General features: G+C 33.4%; 1 long non-coding RNA gene across 1 annotated transcript; it reads left to right on the forward strand.

Moving 5' to 3' along the window:
• The first annotated feature begins 817 nt into the window (after positions 1-817).
• LOC140595724 (uncharacterized) lies at positions 818-1936 on the forward strand. The gene is made up of 2 exons (XR_011997577.1): positions 818-1056; positions 1160-1936. It is a non-coding gene; the product is annotated as an uncharacterized lncRNA (long non-coding RNA).
• Positions 1937-19295: the final 17359 nt, after the last annotated feature.

The raw sequence follows: 19295 nt of genomic DNA on the forward strand, positions 1-19295 counted from the left end.
GCTGTTCCTGCATGATATCCTTTTTAATGAACCAGTAAACTGGTAAGTAATATGTTTCTATGAGTTCTGTGAGCCTCTCTAGCAAGTTAACTGAGCCCAAGGAGGTTGTGGGAACCTTCAATCTACGGTTGGTAGGTCAGAAGCACAGGTGACAACCTGGGCTTGTGATTGGCATCTGCCGTTGTGGAGGAAGGGCAGGTAGTCTTATAGAACTGAACCCTCAGTTACTATCTTCAGGAGATAGAACTGACGTGAATTCTTGGACCTCCTGCTGATTTCTGAGAATTGCTTAGTGTTGTGTGGGAAGCCCCCATTCCACACAAACATGTTGCAGTCAGATCCCATAATCTAATTTATCATCACATATGAGAAAATATCAGTGGCTATATATATTTTTAATGTGTAATTTATACAAATGCTGGCATTAATCTATATAAAATTGCATAATTTATATTAATATATAACATGATCACATAAATATATAATATATATTTATAATTATATACATACATATGGAGCAGAGATTCCTAGCACTGTGTGACTGGTAAATCAAAGTCAAGTAGATTTAAATGTACTCATTCACACCAGAATTTAATGAAATAAGCAGGGTAAAATATCAGGACATGGAATGTCTTCCATATAATTATAACCTGCCACCTCTTATTGTTACCTTTCTTAAACCATGTAACAGCCTTTTATAAAGTTTGTAAAACCTGTGAATTTTTTCTAACGTTTCCTGAAATTGTCTCTGTTCTTAAATAAAGGTTTTTCTGGACACAAATATCGGTGGTTTTTGTACAAATAGTTTTGTTTTAATATAGGTAATGTTAATGAGCTCAATTATTAAATACAAATTTAAGCACTGACTCTTTTAGCATTGAACAACTTGTTTCTACAGTTTAGAGGCTTAGATGGCAAAATTTCTAAAAACCATTCCTAAATTATATTGATCTTATGTTTTCATTTTCAGTAAACAGCAGTCCGGGCATAAGTGTCTATCCTAGGAATACCTGTTTCCTTGTTGCAAATTAATTAAAAGTCATGCTCACTTCTTATGTAAGTCTTTATAAAATGTACGTTATTCTTGCTCTTTTTATCCTCGTGTTTATGATAGAAGTTGATATTTTAAATCTTTGATCTTTTCTTCTGTCCTTTGTAGGTAACTCAGAAGGAACTAGGCGGACACCAGAGGGAGCCCACGTTACCTACCTATCTCAGGAGCTAATGTGACATCATCCGTTGCCCTATTTATAAAGAGTAAATTTAATATTCAGGCACAGCCCAATACACCTAAGAATTCAGGGGAGGGAAGCAACAAATAGCTTAACTTATTGAGGTTTATAAAAAATAAACTGCACTATATATCTTCACTCCTTAACACTGCCATTTAATATAATTAAATATAATTTAATTACTTTATATTATCAATATAAATATAATTGCTTGAAATGTTTCCATTAAAATGCAAAGGCATGAGCAATTTCTAAACCACTTGGAGTCTAGAGGGAGAGAAGGAGATATGAGTGGTAAAGTCCCGCTCCTCTAAGGTTTGAATTTCAGTGCACTTGGGACAAAAGGTCTATCTCCCTGCCCTGTTGTGAGAACATGTTGGCTTGCAGTATTCATAGGCTATCATTTGGCTTTATTTTATAGGTGATGAAACCCTTTTCTGAGCCCCTTTACCATTTTGGCAAAGGGCACTCACCACCCAAACTTTATTTTTCCCCTAAATCGAATGCATGTAAAAAAAAAAATACCTAGCACTCAGGCAATTCACTTTTTATCTGAGCCTTGGGCAATGACAAAATAGAAATTGCAACATTTTACCATACTCATAATGTAGTGATACAAGGTCTCTTTGAAACAAACACACCAGGCAAAAGACTGGAAGAGTCTGTGAGCTGAACAATAAAAAGAATTTCTAAATTCCCTTTTATAGCTTCTCAAAAGTGCTTATTGATTTCTTGTTTTTAAAATAATTCTAATGCCACATCATATGAAAATAATATCCTATGTCCCATGAATGTTTAATGTTCTTTGGTTTTGTTATTGTTTTTGTTTTTTGGCACATTCTATCAGAACACATAGATAGTGTGTGTTTCACAGTGATGGAGGGGGAAAAATTTCTGGCTTATTTAGAACTAATCCAGATATGAGACTCTCAGAGTCTCCTTTTTGGAAATCATTCTTCCAAATTCCTAAAGAAGTTTTCATTAATGTTGTTAAAACCTTATTTAAAGATAATCTTGCAAGTGATTTAAAATCCTAAACTATTTTCAAAAATCAATTTAATGATAATTGTAATCTACATCTCTTTTTAAATGATTCTAATGTATATATCTTATCCTTTTCATTAATCTAGTTTCCCTTCTGGTCTTTCTGTCACCCACTGATAACCTGTATCTTAGTTACTGAGAGCTTCTTTTACTGCCACCATTTTCCCCCATGGTGTGGCAATTTCCTGCCAACCTCCCTTTCTCACCATTAACAGTCTTGTCTACCTGCTTGTGAAATAATCTTCTGTAAGAAAAGGAATAGATATCAGCTGTTGCACTAAATAGCAAATTTAATCTGTACATTTACAATGTAGGGAATATTTTTATTTCTTGGATTTTTAAAACTGACAAAGGCATTATCACATAGGAAGAACAGACCTTTAGGGGTGAAGATGTTACTTCTTGATTACATGTGACAATTTATAGTGGACAAATATTTGTGCATCTGGAAGGAGCAATGCTTTATTTTAAAAAATAGGTACACTCATTATCAATATGGCCAGCGTATTTAAAAAGGTGTATGTTCCTCTCATAATCATTCATTTGGGAAATATTTACATTTATATTTTCAAGAAATTAGTCCAATTTTCTTTTGCTAACAAGATTTGACAATATACAAATGCTTTGAAGTTTAATTAGGCTAATGGCAAATGGTATGGTATTTATCAACAAGATTCAATCATCATATACACCGGCACCATTCACTATTAACCATCCAGATCCCATTTCTTAGATCCTCTTATTCTCAGTTTCCATGTTTGTAAATTCTATGTATGTCAGGTATCTCATGAAAATGCTGTCAGAAGGTAATGGATTATTTTATATGAAATACCATACTATATTTCTTAGTAGCTCCTGAATAAATGTGAGATAACTACACTGTTCTCTAAGTGAAAGATTATATTGGAAATAAATTTTCAACTTTATAAAATTTTTACTCTAGCATACTGTATTGAATTTTTACCAACATAGATGATGATAAATAGATAGATGATAGATAGAGGCATTTTATTGAAGGGTACCAAAGAAGATAATACAAGTCAGTCAGAATGTGTATTACATGTCTCTTTCTCCCCCAAATTTCATATATATATATATATATATATGTTTTCCCTTGGTAATAAGTCAATAGAAAGTAGATACCTTTGTAAGTTATTAGATACATCAAATCCACTTATAGTCTGCAACATACATTCTGTGTTAGCTTAAATCCTGAGTTTCTATTTAGTATATTTAACTGTGGTTCACTTTGCATGCTCCACCCTTGCCTCCTGGCCCTTCACATTCCTCTGGGTCACGGACAGCAAGCACTCTTCCCTAAATTCTGAAGTTTCTCTCATCACACTGAGATTTATTGAAAAAATAACAAAAAAGCAAACAAAAAACAGAAGCTCATCAAAAGTGTTTCACTTTGTACCGTATCCTTTGTGCTCTACCCCTTTGGAGTAGGTAAGAAAAGCCCTAGCACAGGATTTGTGACTGAGCACGTCACAATGACGTATTTGGTCTTAGGCCTGCTTTCACTTCAGCTCAAGGTACCAGGCAGCCAGTTTGGCATCTGAGCATGCCTTTCATAGCTCAAAGCACCTTTCCCAGTATATCTGGTCTAAGTTTATAAGCATTTTCTGATTACTCATTTGGGATTTAAAACCACATCCATAAAAATATTAGGTGAATGTTCAAAAACATGTCACAGAATTGATAAAGAGGATTACTAGTTTCTGTTGGCAGTATATGTCTTAGTTTAATTTAAATACTTGATGAATAATTATGTATTGTAGCACCATGACTGTTGAAAATTTAGTAAAAATGAAAAACATGGCTATCTTCTTCAATATTAGCTAGGAAAAAAAAATCCTAGGCACATAGTGGGTATGCAATAAATACAGAAAACCACCGATAGCAGTTGTAATACTGATAGCAGTTGAAAAAAAAATCTTTATTCATGATAACTCAGATACAAGAAAGCAGAAATTAAAAGTATATCCTTAATTTTTATAACCATTGTTCATACTTAGAAAGACAGGAAAAGTTTTGAAACAATGTGAGCTACCTATATCAAGCAGTAAGAAGTGTCCCTGTAGTTTGCACATTGTTTTTACCAATACCCTATTTTTAAAATCCTGTTGAAAAATTACATTGATGCATTTTAGCCATTTTATAAAATGTATAGCAAACTCCGAGGGAAGAGGTATTTCTCTGTCTTCATGACATTCAGGCGGTGCATTTGCTACATACTGATTTAGAGACAGGGCATTCAATTATAGTGAAGGGAGCTGTATATCCAATTCCCTCTGCACAGGTTGTGCTTGGGAGTTGCCCCTTCTTGCTCCTTTACTCTCCATCATTCAGACAGAACAGGTGGTTGCCATGGGCAGCATAGCATTAAAGGACGCATGATCGTTTAGTGACTGCTGATTGTATGAGCCACTGCAGTCCATGAGGACTTGAGTTTCTGTGTTTACTTTCAGAATGAAAATCTTAGAACTATTTATACCTAAACAACTGGAAAAGATCTGCTTTTCTTTTTTTATGATTTTATTTATTTATTCATGAGAATACACAGAGAGGAGAGAGAGAGAGAGAGAGGCAGAGACACAGGCAGAGGGAGAAGCAGGCTCCATGCAGGGAGCCTGAGGTGGGACTCGATCCCGGGTCTCCAGGATCACGTCCTGGCCTGAAGGCGGCGCCAAACCGCTGAGCCACCCGGGATGCCCAAGACCTGCTTTTCCAATCAATCTTTCCCCCACCCACTTCAGAAAAATTCAGTCAACTTACTGTGAGGGGGAAAGTGGGAGGTGGGGGTACCAAAAGATTCATTTGGAAGCTATCAGTAACTTTTGGAAGTCATCACATAGAAACTGAATAGAGTTTTTCTTTTTCTCTTTTTAATTTCTCTTGTGGGTTTTATTATGCTTTCAATATACCTGCATGAAATGGTTTGTCAAGGAACAGCTAATTCGTCTCTCTATGTAATAGATTACATTCCTTTTCAATTGTTTTGACTGATAAGCAATTACTCCAAAATTCAGCATCCAGTAAAATTTTGCTTATCAGAAGGAATGGAGTGTAGACAGAGCATAGGTAATTCAAAGTGATGAATAATATACAAATCTTTAATTTTCAATTACATTTAGCTTTGCATTTGCAATTTAAAAAACTAAGCTGGCATCACTTTTCCTCTTATTTACTTATACTTTACAAAATAAAGCTATTTTCAGTAATTGTTTGAATGTTCTAAATATTATGACATGTTATACCAAATTTATATTTTAGATACATGCAAATACACACATACACATTTACTTGCATCTTCCTAAAATAATTCTCAACAACACTGTAAACTTCTTCAATCATTTCTTTTGTCCCACCTACTCCAACCAGAAAGCCTCATGCAGTCACTTAAAAAAAAAAACAAAACAAAACAAAAAAAAAAAAACCTTCTATGCCTTACTATGTAATAACTCTAATTCAGAAAAAAAAAATCTATATGGAAACAAAACTACAAAATGAGAATGAGGGCATAGCAAATACAGTCCAGAACAATTATCAGGCAACATCAGTAATTGGTTATGGAGTAGTTTGTTTAGTGGCTTTGATGGGAATCTGAAACCACATTGAATATTATCTCCAGGTACTCTCAGTCATAGACATGTTGAGAATTGTCAGATGATATTAAAGATAACTCTAAAATCTTCCAATACTTGTTATTGAATCTTATATATTTTCCATTGAAGGGCTTTCCCACTGTGAAATGATGGGCTGAAACATAACCAGGGGCATGTCTGGGGCTTCCTTTGAGTAGTTTCATCCTACAATCCAGTGATTGGAGCTGATTATGAGTGGATATTTGGCATTTCTGAAAAATGTACAATTCTGTAAATAAGATACCTTTTTATGGAAATAATGAAAATGGTAGGAGGAAGTGGGATAACTTTGATAAATTAAGAGTAAAATACCTATACGTGTATTTGTGTCACTAATTTAAAGAACATTATAAAAGGTGATAAAATATCTAAAGAACTAATGAGTTTAAATAACAACATTGAGTTTGCCAGAGTTGTTCTTGACATAAAATTCCAATACAAATGGAACATTTTAAGCTCTCAGTCTGAAATATAAAGTTTATATATTTCTTAATATAAAATTCCTCTCTTTTTCATGATTACAACTAGCATACCAAAAGTGCTAGCTTCTTCGGTTTACAATCAAACATGGAGATCATTATACATGTCTCTTTAATGCTTGCTTTTCATGGAGATAAAGAAATCAGCTTGTTTTTAAGCTGCACAAACTCTAGAAGAGAAAAAAAAAATTGTGGAACAAATTTAAGTATGTGATCTTTTACCGTATATTTTGATTAAGGGATAAATTAACAACAAAACTAAGAAAATAAAGAAATTAAACTTTATCAAAAACACATGGCAAATCATAGAACAGAAGTGAAAAGAATTTGCTGGTAAGAAAAAAGAACATATAGGTTGCAAAAAATAATGAAAAAAAAACCCACACCATTTTATTAAGAAGTATGTGGTCATGAGTTATGACTATCATTTAGAAAACAGAGTAAATTTGAAGAGCACCAACATATAAATAAACACCAAATTTTCGTGGGCCAAACTTTTAAATGATGACTCAGACAATGTTAAGGACAGTTTAATTAAAGTATAAAATTTGAAAACACCAAAGAAACTGTATAGAATGTTGAAAAACAATGCCAGAAACAAAAACATTTGCAATAAAATCAACCAAGATGAAAAGATTGTGCAGAGTATAATTCTCCTTTGTGTGAGAAAGTCTGTATGAGTTTCAAATGGAAAATAGGATTACAAACTTAAAGACTGTTTTGTTCTGTGACGTTAAAGTCTACTTTCTAAAAATATGCACCCCAATCTTTTACAAAACATGACATATACTGAATTATATCTGTCAAAGATGCAGTATTACACTGGGTACCAAATCTTATTCACTGGAACAGTGTCTCTGTAGATCTTGGAGTCATCTCTGGTCATTAACTTTGTGTAGATCTCCGAGGTCCTATGTCTGTAGGAATTTTAGGACATGTTACTAGACTTTAGTCAGGTCATCACAGAGCTCAGAAATTCCATTAAAGATTAATCAATGGGGACACCCAACTTAATTGTTTGTTTGGAAAATGATTTCGCACCAGGTAACACAGTGTAAACTCCCTTTCTATCTCATCCCTTGGCCAAGACCTTGGGGATCCCTCAGTGTTTCAAAGCTTTCTGAAAATGCTCTGTACCTGACAGTCAAGCAGGTCCCTATTCACCACCTCGAAGAAGAATGGAGGGTAAGGATTGGCCTGAATTCCTCTTAAGTGATTTAGAGGTTTCACTGTTCCATCATTGTTTTGGCATGAAGAATTTATGCTTTCAAAACCTAGTTTTAAAAGACCAGAAGTGAAGGGATTTTAGAAATTTGTCAATTCCCTGTTCATAAAGGCTTGGTAGCAATAGGAATTGATCACTCCCTTTGTCATTCCTTTTTTATTTATAAGAAACATTTGGCTCTTTATTCCAGAGTGTCTTTTCTTTTTACTCATAGCGAGTGCACTGCATATCTATGATCATCAAATAACTGCCTAGAGATTTTTGAATCTTAATTTTGTCAAACTTCATATTAACTATTCATCTAAGTGTAACAGGGTGCCTATTAAGAGAAAGAGATTAAACACAGTGCCCTTTCATAAAAAGTCTTTAAAATGCCAGCCTCTTCTTTAAGAGCCTGGAGCTGACTAGATTTAGGAAACAAGTAAATGAAATTATATTTAATTTACAGAGCAAAGTTTTTTTTCTTTAAATTTAACTTTGTGACAGTTATTGTGCTTTGCAGGGGTTACTCATTCAATTGTCATAACAAATCTTTAAAGCAGACACTATTTTTATTATATATGAGGAATCAAAGTCTTGTAAACATTGAGTGCTTTGCCCAGAGTCATATAGATATTAAATTGTAGTAGCAAGATTCTGAGAACTGTATTCTTCATTATAATTGAATATTATATCATAATAAAATTAATAGATGGTTTTCATGATAGGTGAGTGATCCTATTTGACTCAATAAGTCTAAGAGCTTCATGCCAGGTGGACATCAGTTAGTGAGGTGACTTGGTAATACCCACTGATAAGAAACTTTATTGGAACAGTGTAAATTAGTTGACATTATATTTACACAATCTACACTCTAATCTCTTACACTCCAAAGACATGCTAAAATTTTTCATGATAATGTGAATTATTTTCAAATCAAATCAAACTTTACAAGTCAAGAATTTAAAATTAATAAAGAACACTATGCATGTTGTATTTTAAAAGTCATCATGAGGTTGAATTTTGTACCACATAAGAATAGAATAGCTGCAAATAAAGAGGAGTATTGTATACAGGAAAGCACAGAGTTGAGGTCATCATTGGCTCTACCCGTGCTGTCTTCCTACCTCTCTGTCCAGTGCACTCTCTGCTCCTTCAATTGTACATTGGGCTACCTGGGAACCAGATCCCAGAATCTCCCTGCAGTCCCACAGGCCTCTTGTTTAGAAAGGATAGAGCCATGTGTTGCAAGAAGCTACTGAAAAAGATGAAGAACTGAGCATGTTTTCAGCCACAGGTGCACAGAACATCAAATTTAGATCTTCCTAATTAGTACACACTGCCTGTAAGATGTGGAGGAGTGCAAACTCAGATCTTGCTTCTTGGGGTCACTCTTTGAGATACAAATGACTAGCCCATGATCCCTGGCTGCCCAATCTCTATCAGGATCCCTTAGAAGCTAAGGTTATCAATTTCTTCATGTCCCATCTGTTACTCATTTGGAACATATAAGGATACCATAGTATATGATCTAGAAAGCTCTCCCCTTGAGCGTTGTTATTCCGACTTTTGTTAATTAAAGTGATAAATTAAATTAAAAATACAGGCTAATGAATATCTGCTTTGTACCTAAAACTTAGGATAAAATTTAGTTTATGCTATATTAGCAGTTATTTTGATTCACATCTGTGTGTGTTCAATGAGAAGGTACTTTTATTACTAAGCATTGCTATTTAATTTATGAAAACTATAGGAAAAATTGTACTCCTGTGGAAAACTATGTGCTGTCTACAGCATATCCTTTTGGGTTGATTCTAGACTTTCAATCATAATTTGTAGGTCATTGATTAAGATGCAAATTGCACCCAATTTGCACCTTCAAATTGTAGTTGAAGTTCAATTGACTTTTCTCTCTTACCCTAGAGAAAACCCATCTTTCCTCCAAGTACATATTAATCTGAATATTTCTAATCTATAAATGTGTCTATTATTTTGTATTCTCTTTTGAACCAAATGTAACATCTGCATGGACCCTTCATTAAATAAACAGTTAACATTTGCTTATTTTTTTTTCTGGAAATGATTTTTTTAAACAAAATTGACTCATTTACTACTATCTTATAACCCATATTAAAAAAAAAACGTAAATTTAAACGAGATAATGTATGTGAAAATGCTCTGCCAGTTCTGAAGCCCTTTGCAAACAAAACATAGAGTTATTACAATAACAAATTAAAGGAGTATAAGAAATATCTTATTGAAGAAAAATCTAGTATTTTCAGTAGAAAAGGAATTGCAAGTTTTATTTTCCTGTCAGAATAAATTCAGGTACACTGAAAATAACAGGAAATGCTGATCAGAACTGAGAAAACAACATTCAGAGAGTGATGAATTGTTTAAAGAAAATCAGCCTGGATCACAGGAAGACAACCACACCTGACAAACCTGATAGTATTTTGCTTGATAAAATAATACAGTTGTCAGAGAAAATTGGGGACATAATTTTCCTACAGTACAAATCGTTCCCTAAATGACCAGATAGAAAACTAAATCTACAAGGTCAACCATTATGGAGAGATGTGGAAGACAGCTACTTGGATAAAGAACTGTCTTGAAGAATGAAGACAAATGATAACAAAAGAAGAAAAACCTTCGCATGGATAGGAGTGACAAGTGCGATGTATCAAAGACCCACATTAGTTCCAATTGTATAAAGTTAGATACCAGTGATGTGAAAGCAGAATACTCAACAAGATAAACAAGTGTTCATTGGAAAAAACTTTGAGTCTAAAGCCAACAATTCATTCAAGGATTAAGGTCACTAGCTTTTCAAAGCTTTGGCAAGACTATGTTGAACATACTAATTGAACAATGATTCTAATAGACCAATGACTTGAATGTTATTTGTTGGAGTAAGACTGGGACAGTTAAGCCACTGACAAGAAAAGAAAAGATAATGTCAAATCCTTCAAGGTTATAATATATTAAATAAAGAAAAAATATGTTGGGGATGTGTGCGTGGGTGTGCGCATGCTCATGCAGACATACGATAGAATCATCTTTACCTTTTATAGTGTCCTTTACCTTTTTTTTTTTTTTTTTGTCCTTTACCTTTTTACCTGAACCAGGTGAGCAGATGTCATCATTTCAAATCTCAATAGAAAGTTGCCTATTTATTTTAGCACAGCAGGACAGAGTGATAAAAAATAGTGCTGAAATCCTCAATGTAGCAATGAGTAACTGAACTTGAAATTCCTGTACAGCCTCAATATTTTTAAGAGAATTTCTGAGTATGAAAAGATCTTTAGCTGATCCTCATTCTACTTCAAACAATTTGATAATATGACAGATACTAGTTGTAGACAAATACTAAAGCTAATAAAGAAAAATCTGTCTTCAGTAAGGGCAGGTGGTAGGACAGGAAATGAATTGTAGGGAGGATATTACAAAATCCTTTCAAATTAACTTAAATTGTTTTTTTTTCCCTAAATATACATTCAAGACATGAAAATTATGAAAATATAGCAAAGCTTATGGAAGAAAAGACTTTTAAAGAATGAATATTTGATATTTAACCTGCATGTATGTAATTGGTTTCATTGGTTAGTGGTGGAGATGGTTCTGGTTTCCTTTAAAATTAAGCAAAAGGGATCCCTGGGTGGCTCAGCAGTTGAGCACCTGCCTTCGGCCCAGGGCGTGATCCTGGAGTCCTGGGATTGAGTCCCACATTGGGCTCCTTTTGGAGAACCTGCTTCTCTCTCTGCCTATGTCTCTGCCTGTCTCTGTGTGTCTCTCATGAATAAATAAAATCTTTAAAAATAAATAAATTAATTAAATTAAATTAAAGGGAAGACAATGTTTATTGAGTTACATTATACTAATGATTTCTCTAAGCATTTTTTAAAACAAAAATTGTCTCAGTTTTTAGAAAAAAATTTGAATACCCAGATGTAAGATATATACAGAAGAATGGACCCTCTGATTTTTATATTAATAATATAAATATGTCCCACATTTCTCTCTTTTTCCAGCATAATGCAAAACAGAGGATCAATAAATATGTAAAAATTAAAATGAGATTTTAAAAATCTAAAACTCCAAGTGAGATATTAAAATTATACAATCTGATTACTGAATGTAAATCATGTACTGTGTGTGTTTATCTCTTTTAAAAAAAATTAGATCAGCACTGTCTTCCTGAACTTTCTGCAATGATAGAAATGTTCTAGAATTGGTGCCATCCAATATAGTAGCCACTAGCCACCTGTGGCTGTTGAGTACTTGAAATGAGGAATTGATTTTTACATTTTATTTAATTTCCAATACTTTAAAGAGCCACATGTAACTATTGTCTCTCATATTGAACAATGCCTATCTAGACAATTGTATTTTTTCTCCAGTTACAGATATAAACTTCTTGCGTTTTCATAAAGCTATCCACATGGAAATGAGATAACACCCCTTCAATACTTTTATGATGCTAGGAGTGATCAGATCTTTAATCTCTATGTTCTCAAAAACAATCTCACTTCCTATATGAATTCTGACATTTGTATGCATTTTAATAACTTTAAAATAACAAAGCATCTATGAATGTTGATTAGTTCCTTTGATAAGGCCTGTAACAAATGGAAAAAAAAAATAGGTGATCCAAGCTTTAAAGGAGGTAGGAAATATCAAAAAGTCACTACAATTGCTAATACCACTCCATTTTCAAAGACTGTTGTCTGTGTTCCTTTCACAACTCAGTGCAACTTGAATTCATTTAGTACTTTACATTTTTAATATTTTATTTATTTATTTAAGAGAATGAATGAGCGTATGAGAGACAGAACACAAGCTGGAGGAGAGGCAAAGGGAGAAGCTGACTCCTGGCTGAGCAGGGAGCCCCATATGGGACTTAATCCCAGGAAACTGGGATCATGACTCCAGCCAAAGACAGACATCCAACAGATTGAGCCACCCAGGTGCCCCACTGAGTGCTTTCTAATAAATATCATTTTGTTTGAATCTCAATGGAGATTCAAATATTATTGGGAGATACTTGTTTTCTAGTGTCTGTGTCCTGGGAAATGTATTTTAATCACTTTTGTTTTATTTTTTAACTCATTTTCTTGTCGGTATGTTTAATATCCCTTCAGATCCTGGGGATAAAATGTGGAATATTTGTTTCTCAAAACAGAACTTCTTTCAAGGTATTCACAGAGTAGAGGAGGATCATGTACATATAGCACTATGATGAAAATCCCAGTTGAAGTTTGTAGAATATTGTGGGCTTTAAAAAGAACTCTTACATATTTCGTTGATTTTCAAATCAGTAAATTAGTGCGCTAAGTAAAGCATTAACCAGTGAGAAAAATTGAGACTCCAAGTCATTAACTGATGACTGAGGAAGCAAGAACTTGAGCTATGCCCTGATTTAAATCTAGGATTCCCTTCCCCTGCACCAATATACGATTTAGCCAAAAGCAATGTCACCATCTCTACACTAGAGGGCCTGTATTTGAATGATTTTGAATTATTACAGAGTGATCTCAGAGACACCTGAAAATATTCAGATAAAACGGTGCCATTTGAAAATAAACTCTAAGTATTAATGGTTCAAATGGAAAATACATTTTTAAAATCAGTGAAGATTAGCTTTATGGGTCGACCTAGAGGTTCTACACATTTATAACTCCCCATAGACTTGTTTTAAAATGTTGCCTCTAACTATAATATACAAATCACTATACATGTACTTTAGGGTTGACTTGTTAAATGATTTCAAGAAGGTGTATTTTATTCATAATAAATTACATGAATATTTGCAATGAAAGTATTTCATTCAGTAAGGAAAATTTAAAATCTAGGACCCTAATCCTCTAGTTTATGTGTTCAAGGAAAGCTTCAAATGCATTAAAGAAAGCATTACCAGGACCAAAAGCCGGACAAATGGTAACTTTCTCTGAATCTGAGATCCTGTTTGTCACAAATCACGGTGAAAGGACATAGAACTGCAATTTTCAAAACATGTTCTGTAATACAATAGTGCCTAGGCCGTCAATTACACATTTGCATAAAAATAAGCAAAAAAATGTGTTAATTATAATAGTCAAGGGGCTGTACCAATTTGAATGGTTTATCTACATCAGGATATTTCTGATCCCTTATGCTAACACAAATATGGAGAGAGATGTGCCAAGAAAACCAGAGGAGGATAGATGTTAAAGTTGTAAAAGCAGATATTATTTATAAAAACTATTGCAGCAGGGAAAAAGAGACTTTACTATGAGCTGGGCTGCATTCTGAATACGGCATGAACAAGTTGGAATGGACAGCCAAGGAGCAAGGTTGGAGGTGTGGTTGGATGGAAAATTAGTCAGGAAGCATCAGAGATATGGAGGGATTCTGGCTAAAGGGACCTAAGAGAATTCTTGCTCAATGTATGCCTGGGTGATCAGATACCAAAGATGGTGGGGGGTGGTGAGGAATTGATCAGATATCAAGGGTTGATATTTTTACAAAATTGACTTAGCAGGATTCTTGCTAGAACTAGACTCTACAAAGAAGGATGTGGAAGCCCTCATCAAAAAGAGAGCTCAGAAGAGCCTGTCCAAAAGTTGGTCAAGGAGAGAATCTTGCCAAGGACTTGAGTTTCTAAATATTTTAGATGCTGAAGATATTGTTGTTTTCCATTAAACCTCTCATAGGACCCGCTATCACTTGGAACATACTTTGAGAAATTATTGCTAGAGCATCCCTTCAGCCTGTATTTCATAGCCTTGGGCTCTCCAGTATTAGTACTAAGAGCAACAATTGAATGGCTTATGGCTTTTGCTCTTCCTTTCATGATGGGATAAGAAAAAGATAATTTATTAAGAAACTTGAATTACAGATCTAGCTCTGATATTATCTACCATAATTAACCCTCTGTAAACAATTTAAACTCTTTAATCTTCGGTTTGAGCATCTGAAAAATACGGGATGGAATTTGTTGATAGCAAATTTATTTCCTTCAGGGGCTACTATCTGACTCTCTCTTGCTCACTTTAAAATTTTTATCTGAGACACTTCCCTGATATTGCTTTGAAAACTATTTATATTAACTTCCCTTACTTCTTACTTACCTGTCTAGTTTTTCACATAACTCCCTATACCCTACCAGGGTAGAATAAAGGTAACTAAATCCTTTAAATTCTTTTTATATCCCTTTTTCAAAATAGAGAAAATCACATTCTAGCAACAATCTGATCTTTAATTTCAAAGGGCTGTTCTAAAGGGTTAAAGAATATCTTGCAGCTAAGAGGCTTAAATTGCTGTCTCCCAAAATTAACTTAAAAATCTGTTGGTCATTCCCAAACAATCCTAGAGGCTATGTCTCTGAATATAAAAACAAAAACAATTGTCCAAAAACAAAACAAAACAAATGTAAAAACAAAATAAATATCCCCTACCATATTTTATACCATTTCTTTACATTTTTATACCATATAACATATATAAGATGAAGTTTAAATTTTGTTAAAAAACCAAAGTTTAGGTAATTGAAATATAAGACAGGGAGTTAAGGGATGAATGTATCATTTTTAAAGCATTCCTTGATTTTAGTCCACATGCTAGGGACCATACACTGAACACTGTGACATCTCTCCCTCAAAACACTCTTATAGGTCATATTTTGTATCATGCTTTTGCAGATGAGAAAACAAGGGTCAGAGGATAATTAATAATTATTAATTGTCTAGTAATTTGGAGAACCAGGATTCAAACAATATTTTCCAGAGTCAACACACTTTAAATGCAGAATTGTATACCACATTGGAAAATAAGAACAAGCAGAGATAAATATGAAAAGGGGGTTGGAGAATTGCTGAAAAAGAAGGATTTGAACACATGTAATGTGAGTGGGTCTTTCCAGGAGTGACATCAGAAAGACAATCTTATTAAGAGAATTTTATTTTGGGATAGGACACCCAAGAAGGGAGGTAAATGATAACTCTAGGTTGGAGAAATGAAGATCCAGTGCCCAGATTATACCCTGAACTTTTTCATCACTTCATGAAATAAAAATAGCACCTTGATTAGGGGTTCTCAAGTCATGGTTACAAGTATTTCTCTAAATCAAGATTATAAAAAGTCCTGAATTATAAAATACATTTACAATAAAGAGATGATACCCCAAAATCTATCTTCCCTTGATTATTCCCTTGTAAAACAAACAAGCAAACAAATTAACAAAAGACAAGAGCATATACTATAATGCTGGACCCTCTAAGGTTTTTTAAAAAATAGTAAGTGTAATATCTTCAGTAATAACACATTACACCTCTATTCTTCTATCTTATCAGAATAAAAGTAAGAATATAGAAAATGCGTATGTTGGGGCACCTGAGGGGTTCAGTTTTAAGTATCTGACTTTGGCTTAGGTCATGATTGTGGTATCCTGGGATCAAGCCCCAAGTCAGACTCGCTCAGCAGAAAGTCCGCCTCTGCCTCTTCCTCTGTGCTCTCCTTCTCTCTCTCTCTCTCTCTCTCTCTCTCTCTCATTCTCTCTCTCTCAAATAAATACATAAAATCTTAGAAAAAAAGAAAGAAAACGCATGTGTTTCCCTGGGCAGCTTTGCATTCTAAAACATAAGGGGGACCTAACTTTGTTGTGAACACTTACAAATTTACAAAAGAACATCCTACCTCTTTATCTATTTTAAACAGTTTCTTTGGGACATTCAAATGTCTCTAAAGGCTTAAGTAAAGGGAAACGCGCTTTATGCCATATATGCTAACTCACACTTTTTAGTGTTTCTAAAAGTTTAGGCAATCAGGATTTTTGTTTGTTTCTCCAAAATAGTACAAAATAAATAATTCCATAGATTATGAAAAGGATAAACTTAAGCAGAATCAGATGCAAGTCCTATCTTGAGATCCAATCAAAGAGACAGTGAAGCACAGTAGATTAGACCTGTGCTATGAGAGACAATTCAGCCATTTTTTAGTGTTTCATTTTTCTAGAAAGGATCAAGATTACCTGCCCAAATTTAATGAAATTTAGAACAGATAAGAAGTATTGACCTAGGTCAAAGCCGGAAAATTAGTGAATTGGGACCTACGTGTAAAAGTTACTATATATATTCACAGAATTTTCTTTTTCTTTTTCAGGAGAGAAAGGGAGGTGAGGTGGTAAGGGCCAAAGGGTGAGAGACACTTTTAAGTAGGCTCAACATCCAGCCCAGCACAGAGCCCTGGGTCTCAGAACCCTGAGACTGTGATTGGAGCCAAAATTAAAAATCAAGAGTCAGATGCAGTATGTTATTCTAGTTACTTTTATTGTAAAAATCAGGGTAAGCTTTCATCTCGCAATGTGTATTTGAGAGTCAATGATATGCTATGGATTTTAGTTGCCATTTTGACTAATGACTAATGCTTCTATCTTAGAAGCATTATGGGAAACTTAAAGGAATTCCTGCAGAGAGGAAGTAATTTGAATTTCTGAAACATGCATGATAATTTATTAAAATTGAAAGAAACCGAGGCTTTACATATAAATATCTTGGCAAATATTCATCATCTTTATATTCTTTGTTGTCTTTTCAATCTTAATATAATAAATGCATAAATGTCATGTGAAAGCAAATTGAATTTTCTTTCACAGTCAATGCACAATCTTCAGTTATTTTGCTATAAGATATTGTTTATTATTTTGCCATGGGAAGCCATTTTTAGTTTGTAATAGGATACGAAAAATGGTTTTAATTAACTTGCTTTTAATGCCAATCACAGATATTCTATTATACTTTCATCTTACCTTACTAAAGATTCAAAGTACACACAAATTTTATTTAAAGAGAAAAGTTTTATGAGAATATTATATTATCTGAATGGGGAAATTTTTCTATATTTCATAGTAAGAACAAGAGAGATAATTGGCATAGTCAGGGACCAGAGTTGAGAAATAAAATTAGTACCTGACACAAATTCAGATACACTCAAGTTTTAAATTAAGATAGCATTTGGAATATTTAATCTATTTTTCCTCAACTTGTTAGAGAAGTAAGTTTGAAATCTTAGTGTGACTGATTTGTGAGATTCACTAAGTATTAATAATCAGTTTTTGGTCTCCAACCACATTTTTATTTTAAAAGGAAACCTCTATAATTTTTAAATACAAGTAAAACTTCAAAATATAAGGGTTTAGATTTTTATATTAAATTATGGAAAACATTTACCACCATAACTATTAAAGAGTATATCCTCTTAGCTATCATTCTATATTGTACAATCTTGGAATTTTCATTATAGGTAAGTTCAGGATGATCACTTAAGTAATTTAAATGCTGTAACTAATATTACTGATCAGTAAAGACATGCATTTAGAAATTTATGGTATTTTTTTGAAGTAGATACTGCATATAAATTTATTTTTAGGAGAATAGGAAAATAGTTACTGTTGAAAATGTCAAATCAGTAGAAAAGCCAGATATATCATTGGACAAACAGTATTCAATTTTTGACTGGTGTTGAGAGAGGTAACATGAAAAAGAAAAGTAAGAAACTGTCATAGGAGGTCTGAATTTATCAAAAATAAGAATTAAGATAAGAATTTTTTAAATATTTATGATTTATTTTGCTGGACCTTGCTAAGATGGCTTTAAGCTTCCCAAAACTAAGTGAGCATTAGCTATACCTGAATTTCAAAATAAATACATCTCCTGGGCCTTATTCTTTGTCACACTTAGTCTTTCTTTCCCTACTCTTTGTCTGACAATTATTTTCCAGTACATAATTATTTCTCTCCCATGCTTTCAGAAGTTTCAGAGGCAAGTTTGATCTCTGGCCCTTGATGATCACTGACTTTGGACAGTGATAATCAAATCTTAAATTAGAACACTTTTGAAATGAAAAAAATTCTAAAAACATAATTATTTTAAAAGCAAACAAAAATTATTATAATTCAGTGATTGGTTAATTTCCAGAGGTAAATTATCCTATAGAGGTAGTAATAACTCAAGAATGAATCTTTGTAATCTCTAGTTTCACCATTAAACTTTTTTTTTAAAGATTTTATTTATTTATTTGAGTGAGAGAGTGAGCATGAGCTGGAGCAAGGGGAGAGGCAAAGGGAGACAGAGAAGCAGACTCCCTGTTGTGGAGGGAGCCAGACTCAGGGCTAAATCCAAGGGTCCTGGGATCATGACCTGAGCCAAAGGCAGACACTTAACTGACTGAGCCATCCAGGTGCCCCACCATTAAACATTTTAATGTCTCTGTAACTAATACTTTGTAAAGAAAAAATTAAAAAGACTTAGTGCAAAAGAATGAAAGAATGAGAGTAAGAAGAAAACAAAAAGTGAGCAAAATAGAAAAAAAAGTATTAGAAAGAAAGACATACATGCCAAATGTATCATTAAGTAATCATTTAATTATGAACTAAATATTCAGAATAAAGGTTCAAGATTGTCAGCCTTGAGTAAACATAAATACAACCATAGATTGCTTTAAGGGCTATAAATCAAATGAACGCAGATTTAAGTAAAAGGCTAGAAAAGATATATTATGCTTCAATAAAATAAAATTCTTGTATCTGTATGTAAACAAAATAAAGACAAATGAGTCTTATTTCAGTTATGAAAAATGGCTTAACATTTAAAGACAGAGCCTTTTTCACTAACAACAAGGTAGAAACAATTATAGAAAAAAAAAAAATTTTAAC

This window comes from Vulpes vulpes, chromosome 15 (assembly GCF_048418805.1).
Source record: "Vulpes vulpes isolate BD-2025 chromosome 15, VulVul3, whole genome shotgun sequence".
NCBI classification, from domain to species: Eukaryota; Metazoa; Chordata; class Mammalia; order Carnivora; family Canidae; genus Vulpes; species Vulpes vulpes.